Here is a 10,649-nt window from a genome sequence, read left to right as displayed (position 1 = left end):
CTCATGTGTTGATAGTCAAAAGTAATGGGTCCTCGCTCGCCATCCACTGTACCCCTAAAATGAGATCCCCATGATGGGTAGCACATGAGCTTCAAGAATTGAGGAATAACCCCGAGAGTAAGATTGATATTGCGAATTATTCCTTCCCCGACATGCGGTTCCCATCTCCCACCCCACAATGTTCGCCCTCTCGTTTGTTGCGCTATTTCACTCGATGTTATGTGCTTCCACCGCAACCTCACGAGAACTTGACGAGCGTCCCAAACCGTGCTTCATTCATAATGTGTTGGAGATATGCTCCCATCATGGAGAATAATTCCGCACCTCTTCGGTTCACCTACATAACGGGATCGAAGCCCACTGGTTCCTCTGTTCCTCCGTTCTCCCTTTTTCAAATTCTATGTGAGTTCCCGTGTTTGCCTGTCCCGTAAGGCCCCGTTTGCCCTTCTCCCTTTGGACTCACTCTTGTGTGTCTTTGATCGCCTCTGTAGATGGAGCGCTTTGTTAAACCCCGTGGGTTGGTAACCGTGTTTCGAATCGGAGTCCCGCGTAGTTCCTTCTTCCTTCCGCCTTATGCTCATCCCGGCGCCCCCGTTTCCCATATCTCACTGCCCATACTCATTCAAATATCGTTTTAGGCCAGACAAACACTTACCGGAAATCGGTGGAAGTCCCGTGATCCGTCCCGGCCTACAGTTGATATCCCTGTTGATCCGGTAGTTTAGCTAATGTCTCGGGATCGCGAATGGGTTGGACCAAACCGACGTAGCTAATTTGAATGCCTCCCATGATGAGAACATACCGGACTTATACATCCCTGGTACCCTATGCTTCTCCATCCATTGGAAGGAAGAAATTTGTAATGGTTGTCATCGTGTGAGGTGATAATCAAAATTGCTCGCCTTGAACGCCCGCCATGATTGTGCCATTGAGCGAGGAAAATTCAGTCGGATTGTTCGAGTTTGAATTGATCCATCGCCGTGTTGATGGGATCTCCGAAGAAGATCCAAATCGATCCGAGATCCAGGCATGGATGGTGACCGTGTGCTTGTTCAATCTTTCCGTCGATTCTGTTAACCGCAAGACTACTTCAAAGAGTGTCATTCTCGTTCGGGTCTCATGTTGGGCTTCCCCCCGCAATGCGCTAGTTTCTCTCCGTGTTCGTTGTTGTGCCCCTGTTTCACCTTCATCGATTTGCCCCATTCTCGTTCTCTTCGCATCGCCGCGTCGCCAATGTTGCGGCCGTTCGGGAGGGCGGAGAGATTGGAGCAGGAAAATACTTCATTGCCTTTGTATCGTATGCTCATACATTTATATTCGGTATGAAGAAGCTACTAGAGTCGAATATACTCGGTTGGTTATATCAAAATGAATTTGTTATAACCGATCACATGGCATAGTCTTCAAAAGGTGGGTTGTTTGGTTACCGATAGCTCGGCGTGGAGGAGCCCTTGGTGGATTGGTTGCTGATGTAGCTGCTGATGTGGCATCCCTTATAGGTTGTATCGTATCACAAGCTTTGTAGCAAGCTAGCAATGGCTTCTGCTCTCCAAGTACTCCATCTGACAGCACTATTCCCTAGCTACCTTTGGTCTTCCAAGCAGAGGTTCAATGTTCTTCTACCTCGCCTCTGGTTGCCTTGTTTCCTTTACCCGCCAGGTTTGTCCCGTCTAGGTTATTAGATTTGTGTAAAATGAAACTTCCTTCATAGTATAGTCAGCACATGTATTGACATTCACACAAGCATGAGACCTCTGACGATTGCATTTCTTCTCAAACCAGTTGACGCAATGACTGTCTTCATAACCAAAATTTTCACAAAAGAAATAGACAAGAGGAAGCTTCTCATATTTAGTGGAAACTTTGACTATTTCTTCACCTTCACAACTGATATTAATAGAAAAACGCAGAGGTCTACGAATATCTATATTAACTCGAATCCTAAAACTGCACATAGTTACCAAATTGCTTGCCTTCCACCAGAAACATCTTCAAAGGACATCCAATCTTCGAGGCCACCATATGCATGACCTTGCCATCCACCAACTCCTTTGGAACCTCATGAATTTGTATCTAGAACTCAGAGGGTGAGAAGTCCCATTTCTGGCTTTTGTTCCATCTTTCCAACACCAACAAGTTGTTTGCCACCATCCACGGAGTTTCCTCGAGAACATTCGCCAAATCCATTTTATGATGGAACTTGAATAAGTATTTCCTATCCTCCATTGCAGACATCTCAATAGGGAAGTGAAGATTCCATGCTTTGATGAGGCCTTTGAACACTGCTTGCCTCTCTGAAGGGTAGTTGCCTTCCAATATGAGACCAACCAAGGAAATTTCCTATTGCTTGTTTAAGGGTGCAATCACCTTGTGGTCGAGGATGACATCTTCATCTTCATCCTTAGGCTGTTGGGCAATGGGTTGGGGTGGTTGGAAGAAAGGTTTATCAAGTAGGAGTGGTGGGTACTACTTTTGTCTAAAGAAGATGTAGTGGAGAGGTTGGGTTGGGAGGGGGAAGAAGTAGGGGTTTGGACATCAACAAAAATTTCTTGTTCACCATTGCCATAGTTTCAAGAGAAACACTAAGAGAGGAAAAAAGGGGGAGGGGGTGGAATCCTCTTTTGAACATTTACAAAATGGATTTTTTTTTTACTTGAATATAGGATAACAACATGGGAAATGTAGTTGAGATGCATGCAAGCTGACCCAACCAAATGCCGTGCGATATGTTATGATTATTTTTTCTAAAAAAAATAATATTCTACTAAAGGCCCTCTTTGAATAGACGTATGTGTTTAAAAAAAAAAAAAAAGAATCTTATGCCTCAATTAAGGCTTTTCGTAATTACCCTAATAGCAAAGGGTTGAACAATTTCAAGCCAACAGTTATCAACTTTACCTTCTATTGTAATATGTAGAGTTTTTTCATGTTGCCACTTAAGTTGGGCCAAAGTCTTGTTTGCCCACTTAAGTAGTAAAAATTACATGCTGCCCACAATGGCTATTTTGAGAAATTACAAGTTACCCATGGTTAGATTTTGACCCTTTGACCGTTAAGTTTTTAAAGTTTTGAATGTCAATGGACCAAGATAGCCCTTAGCATTATAAATGACAATAATGGCCCTCACTCACCCTTAAGTGGGTGAAGGGGAATCTCTTCACCCATCTTCTACCTAAACCTTGGCCCTTGCTAGAAAATACCCACCACCATCTCTCTCTCTCTTCTATAGTAAGCTTATTAATTTAATTTAACACATTAGGATTCTCCGATTGCGGGATTCTCCATTAGGGTTTTCACAATGGAGCTCACTTCCTCTGTATCAAACAACCAAAGTTTTCACAAGGGTTTCCAACTATAACTTTGAAATCATGGAGAAAGGCACCCGTGACTTCGCAAATCTAAGATTTTCAGAACAAGGAACACTCACTGTAGACACTATGTCTAGAATCATAGCTGATGAAACGAAATTCAGGCCTTTGCATATAGACGACTTTGCAGATCTAAAGTAATGGAAAAGCAAGTGCGGAAATACCAAATCAACAAAATGATCCAATTCCAATGACAAGAATTCTCTCGAATAGTGAGATAATTAGGGTTAAATGTGGGGTTTTTGCAAGTCTGAAAAATTACCTTGTGATCAGACTCAAAAGCAAAAGCGAGAGAGAAGACGAGAAGGAAAGGCAATGATAGAGAGAAGAATTGAACGGTGGGAAGCATACTGAGGTGGTTCGATCTAAATAATGCGTAAATCCCTTCTCTTTCTTCTTCTTTTGCTCCGTTTCTTTCCCTCTTAGTTGCTTTGCTTCCGTTCGTCATTGCTAATCACTGATTAAGAAAGAACGATATATGAAACAATGGGTTTGAATGTCCACTTCTTCCCAAACCCTTGTTTTCCTGGCTACAATTGATTGAAACACCACTACCAGCATCCCATGTTCCAACCTTACCCTATGAATCTAAGAAACAAATGTCCTTTACCAAATGTTTGGGAAGGAGTTTGCCGGTGATGGGGGAGACATTCAAAATGGAAAATGAATTCAAGTGAATTAGTGAACCTAAGGAGATTTTTCTTTTTGTAAATTCTAGACAATTGAGTGAGGTTTTTGTAAAAATAAAAAATTTATATTTTCCTTCACCCCAGGGGAAAAATAGTCATTTCAATTTCAAAGTTAACTAATAGTAATAGTGGGTAGCTTGTAATTTTGCAAAATGGCTAGTGTGGGCAACATGCAAGTTTTACCACTTAAGTGGGCAGACAAGAAGAGTTTTGGCCCAACTTAAGTGGGCAACATTTAAAAAAAGAAAAATAAATAAATAAATTCTAATTTGGATTATTTGATTCCTTGTGTTTGGCTTTAAAGATTTATTTGCAACCACATTTTTTGTGGGGGACTTTTGCGTGGAAGTTAGATGACCCGTTTTTTACTATCTATGATAAAAGTAGAGGGTTCAGGAATCTTCTTGTATGCATAGTGAAAATTCTTCACCTATGAACTACGTTAAATTCTTGTGTTGCTTCACATTTTCCTTTTAATTTGTGATTACTTGATGTTTAAGTATATTGTTTTATTGCAAGGTTTCTTGCTTGCGTATTCAACAACCGACAAATAACATATAACATTTTACCGTGCCAATAACTCATCGAAAATTGCCACTTTAGCTCTAACATGTCTTGATTTGTTGCAAAGCTTGAGTTACGGAGGGTCTTGATTTGTTGCAAAGCTTGAGTTATGGAAGGTCTTGATTTATTGCAAAGCTTGAGTTATGAAAGGCCCAAAAGTCACTTTAGTGGAGTTTTCTATTCATAGTACAAGCAAGCAGTGTCGGGGCCACATTGGGGCCTAGGGGGTGATTTTTAAATAAATTTAAGGCTAAAGTGTAGCTGAACGATGTGTAAATAGGTTAGATGAACAACTTTAAATATTCACTGTCAGATTTGTTAAATTAAATCTAAGTCGTCCAATAAAATTTCTATTTTTTCTCGCATTATTTATGGGTCAGTTAAATTTAACCTAATATCACCGGTTGTCGATTGTGGCTATACCATCTCTTTCTTCTTCCCCTATTTCTTTTCTTCTTTCTCTATTTCTTCTCTAATATAGTTCTTCTACAGGTTCAACGCAACTGATTTTCTGGAGAGTCTTCGAAGAAAAAGGCTGGTTTTTGTGGGAGATTCATAGAACAGAAAGATGTGGAAATCTCTTGTTTGTATCGTTCGAAATGGAATTAGAAACAAGAAAATAATCTATGAGATCTCAGGGAAGACGAGGAGAAAAAAAATTTATATATAATAAAATCACTTTTTTTAAGATGACAGCAAAAGAACTACTACAATCAAAGGGTCCAAACTTAATGAACGTAGATGAATGAGTCAAGAAGGGGGGGGGGGGGGGGGGGGGGGGGGGGGGGGCCCCCGTTTTTTTTTTTTTTTTTTTTTAAAGCTAGTAGACATTCGAGTTTTTTTAAAGCTTCTCCACAATTATCAGGTATTCACTCTCTCTTATTCATTCCGTACCACTATTTGGCCCCCTCCCAATTTTAAAAATAGAATTTTGGCATTCTACTTACTGTCTCACAAACGGCTTAGAAGTTTTTTTTTTTTCCCCCCGACATTGAAGTTTTCCTAAATCTTCTCCACAATTATTAGGTATTCATTTTCTGTCTCATGATTTTCCTAAATCTTCTCCACTACAAAGGCATAATTGAATTTTATTTTTTATTTATTTTTTATTTCGTTGTTCTTTCTTTCTCAATTTAGTTGTTTTCCCCGCCCAATTTTGTTGTTTTATTGTTTCTTTTTATGAGTTTTGTTTTTTTTTTTTTTTGGTCTAAGTATCGTTTTTCCCCCTTTCTTTGTATTGATTTTTTCAATAGTATTTTTTTTTGTTGTCTTTTCTAATTATTTTTATTTATTTGTTTTTCTCTCTTTTTATTTTTTTTTTTTATGTATTGTTGTTGTTTTTTCTCTTTCTCTTTTTTATTTTTATTTTTTTATTTTTATTCATTTTTTAGAAAATAATGACCTAATTGAAAGTTGATTTTTTTAAAATTTTTTTTATTGAATTAATGATTTTTTTCTAACATTTTATAATTGTATATTTGTATAGTATTGAACTAATTATTGAAGTAATTATTCTATTAAAAAAAGAATCATTGAACTAATTGATAGAATCTGACTTTTATTCTATTTAGTTGAGTTCTATAGTTAAACATATTTTGTGCTAATTGGTATACAAACTTGAGTTGTTTAGTTTAATATTTATTCGAGTTTTCGAATTATCAATAAAATTGGATGGATATAGGTGAGATTTTGGGAGAATAAACTGTCATTGCTATTTCTTTAGAATTGAGTGGTGTGGTCCTTAAAAGTAGAAGAGTTGGCTTAACCATGGAAAAAAAGTCTACCATTGAGTTTTTCTTTAAAAGAAATAATATTGAGGATGATATAGTTGATGCATCACTCGTATCTCTATTCCTGATACATCTAGTGAAAAATGTCATAAATCATCTCCAATACCTGAAAGTGAGCAAAATAATTATTTTGAGCATGACCCCGAGTTGAGAAACAAATTTGGGATTATCCGGTTGATCAACGTGATGAAATTAGACGTTGTTACGTTAAGTTGGACCATATCAACATATTCTTTAAGAGTATCCAGGTCTGGACCATCAAGTCATCCTTGGCATTTTCAGTCTTCGTGGTTTAAGGTTCATCCTTCTTGGTTAGAGTATTCTCCTTAAAAAAATGCAGTATTTTGTTTGCCATGCTTTCTCTTAAGCATGGAATAAACTTAAGATAGAGGTCATTCACTCTTGATGTATTTAAAAATTGGAAGAAAGTGAATGGAAGAGACTGTGATTTAATAAATCATATGGGAAAAGAAATCAACTCATGTCACGAAGTTGCTGAAAATAATTGTGCAAACTTGATGAAGCAACATCAACGCATTGATCTAATGCTTGAAAAGCATACATCTCAAGAAATTGAAAACAATCAGTTGATTTATGTTTGAAAGCTTTAATTGATGTAATCAAATTACTTGCGTCTCAAGGTTGTGCTTTTAGAGATCATGACGAAAACAAATATTTAACCAATAGAGGTAATTTTTTTGAATTTTTAAAGTTGAATAGCTTCTTACAATGATAAAGTTGAAGTAGTTGTGTTGGATAACACTCCTCAAAATGCATCATATACATCACCTCAGATATAAAAGGAGGTTTTACATATTATAGTAAATAGAGTGAAGAGAGAAATTCGCAAAGAGATTGGTGATGCAAAGTTTTGCTTAATGGATGATGAATCTCGTGATGCATCTAAAAGAGAGCAAATGGAAGGATGTACAAGAGTACCCTTTTTTTTTTTTTTCCCTAAATCTTATTCATGTTTAAGATACAAAGGCCTTGACTTTGAAGACTACTATTTCTCATCATGGGCTTAACATTCACAACATTCACAACATTCAAGGTCAATGATATGATGGAGCAAGTAATATACAAGGTGAGTGGAATGGGTTGCAAGCAAGGTGCGAGATTTTGCTAGAGCTTGTTGGTTCGCTACCTAGTTTACCAGGCGAACCGGAAAAAAATGCGCCCAAAGTTCGCCTGAAATCACTCTCCAAAGTTCGCTACACAGAAGAATGAAGAAGTAGACTTGCAGGGTTGCAGATTGAAAATCGCCTGAAAGATGAGTGGTTACTCAAAACGTAATTTACTCAAATTCTTAGTACATGTTCTAGATTTATCAACAATGAAACTTCCCATTCACCTTGCAACGCAGGCGAGGAAAGCAAGAATGCCATCGGATTTCAAACATAAACTTCAATAGCAACTCGGACAAAGTGGAGGCATCTTATCCTGTGAAGAGGAAGTCAAAGAGATAACCACCAATCTTGATATCTTATATGGCGCTTTTTTGCTAAATTCCACCGCTGCATCGATCTCCTTCACGGTCTCCTGCATCCATAAATCAACCAGACACAAGGGTTCTTCCCCGTTCATCATCTTCGCTTTGCTTTGACTAGCATAAACGGCTAGAGTTTCACAAAGCCTCTTGACGTCAAACCTCGCACCTTGGAACCTAAAGCCCGGAAGATCGATTGGTAATTTCATCAAACCCATGTTAAAGAGATTGTAATTCTTCCTCTACTCTCCAAAGTTGGCCTGATTTTAGCGATTTTCGCTAATCTTTCGCTAGTTCGGAAAATTTGCAATTTTCTAGCAACATCAAGGAAAGTTCATTTTCGGCCCTTTTTTATATTGCTCATCATCGAAATTACCCAAAATTGGCAAAATTTTGCTGATTTTTGGTGATATGTTTTACCTTGGTTACAAGTCTTAGTAGTTATTGACAGTCTATATGCCTATTATATTTACTGTTTTGCTCATCATTTGCAATTAGCATTAGTTGCAACATAAAAGTGTTGACCTAGTTGAGAAATTCTTCTCCAAATTGGTTTCTATTATTAATCTTGTTAGTGCATCTAGTAAGTGAAATGACAAGTTAAAAGTTGTTCATGCTTCTTAAGTTGCTTACTTGATCTCTATTGATGAACTTAAGACTAGAAGTGGGTTTAATCAAATTGGAACTTTACAACGGCCTAGAGATACTTGTTGGAGTTCTCACTTGAAGTCGATTTCAAGTTTGATAAATATATATGGTGCTACATGTGAAGTTTTGATCAACATGATTGATAAGGGGAATACTTCATCACAAAGAGTTGAAGCAGAATCGACCTATGATACATTGACCTCTTTTGATTTTATTTGGATTATGCATTTAATGAAAGAAATTATGGACATCATATTGATGAGCTTTGTCAAGCTCTGCAATAGAAGTTTGAAGACATTTTAAATGCTATTCATTTTGTGTCTTCTACAAAAAAAGCTTATCTAAGAAATGAGAGATGTTAGATGGGAGGGGCTTTAGGCTAAGTTGAATGCTTTTTGTCAAAAGTGGAACATTGATGTCCCTAACATGAGTGTTCAGTTTGTTGGAAGAAAAGGTTGAGCTCGCCATCAACAAGATGATTTTACAGTTGAACAACACTATCAAACAAATATTTTTTATGCTACAAATGATAATCAGTTGAATGAGCTAAATAGTAGATTCAATTATGGAGTTGCTTACTCTTAATTCTTGTTTGGATCCTAGAAGTGGTTGTGAGAATTTTCAAAATGATGACATTTGTAAGCTTGTAGCTAAATATTATCCCCAAGATTTTACTAAGCATGAGAGAGAGAGAGAGAGAGAGAGAGAGAGCGCTTGAAAGCACAACTGCAACGCTATGAGGTTGATGTAGTCAGAGGTTCAGATTATCAGAATATGTCAACCATCAGTGGTTTGTGTCAGTGGTTGGTGAAGACAACAAGATTTGACGCCAATCCACTTATTTATCGATTAACTACACTCTTGATTACTCTTCTCATTTTTACTGCAACTTCAAAACAACATTTTCTGTCATGAGGATTATTAAAATTGAATTGTGGAGCATAATAGAATATGATTTTCTCATAGATTCTATGATTTTGTATATTGAAAGGGAAATTGTAAAGAGAAACTAGTACATAATCAATCATTGAAGTTTTCGCGACTTGAAAGATCGTTAAGTTCCACTATGATAGTGACACCAAAGAGGTTTAATGTGGCTTTTCACTTGTTATTGTTTTTCTAAGGATTTAATAAAAATTTTGAATAATTATTGGATAGAGTGTTTTTTTTTTAAATATTAGTAGGATAAATTATGTAATCATTATTGCCCCCCTCCCAACGTCTCCAAGCAAGGCTTAACACCTCCCTTCCTTCATCCTTTTTTTTTTATGTAAATCTACCATCAGTAATTTCATCCTGAATAATCCAATATGTGGTGAACTTTGACTATACCAAAAGGGAGCTTTGGCATGGATGCCTTTCGTCGCCTTTTTTATTTATTTATTTATGGGTAAATATCACTTACCTCCCCTCTTAGCTGGACAAATAGCACTTACACCCCTTCTTAGTTGGATAATATCACTTACCTCCCCTCTTACTTAGCAAATGTATCAAACACCTCCCCTCTGTTAACTTTTTTGGTTAAATTTAACTTTTATTGCTAAATATTTTTCTAAAACCCAACAAACTACCCTTGGTTAAAAATATTTTTTTATTTTAAACCATAAATTGCCGTAATCCCCCTTAAATACTAAATTATCCTCAATTAAAATAATTATTAAAAACCAAAACTAAGACCCAAATTATCTTTAATTATTAAAGCCCAACTGCCTTTTTTTTTTTTATTTTTATCAAACAATTAAAAAAACACGTACTACTATCAAAATTAAAAATGCGGTTAAAGGGAGGGTATGTTTATAAAATTAAACACGTACTACTATTTTGGGATTTTTTAATTGTTTGATAATTTTTTTTTTAAAAAAAAAGGGTACATTGGGCTTTTAATAACTAAAGATAATTTGGATTTTAGTTTTGGTTTTTAATAATTATTTTAATTGAGGGTAATTTAGTATTTTAACTGTTAGGGTGATTATGGCAATTTAGGATTTAAAATAAAAAAATATTTTTAGCCAAGGGTAATTTGGGGTTTTAGAAATATTTACGGTAAGTTAAATTTCCAAAGGTTACGGGGGGGGTGTTTGTATATTTGCTAGGTAGGGGG

This window comes from Hakea prostrata, chromosome 1 (assembly GCF_041222555.1).
Source record: "Hakea prostrata isolate BN-2017 chromosome 1, UWA_Hpros_2, whole genome shotgun sequence".
Classification (NCBI taxonomy): Eukaryota; Viridiplantae; Streptophyta; class Magnoliopsida; order Proteales; family Proteaceae; genus Hakea; species Hakea prostrata.
This window is presented reverse-complemented; position numbering follows the sequence as displayed.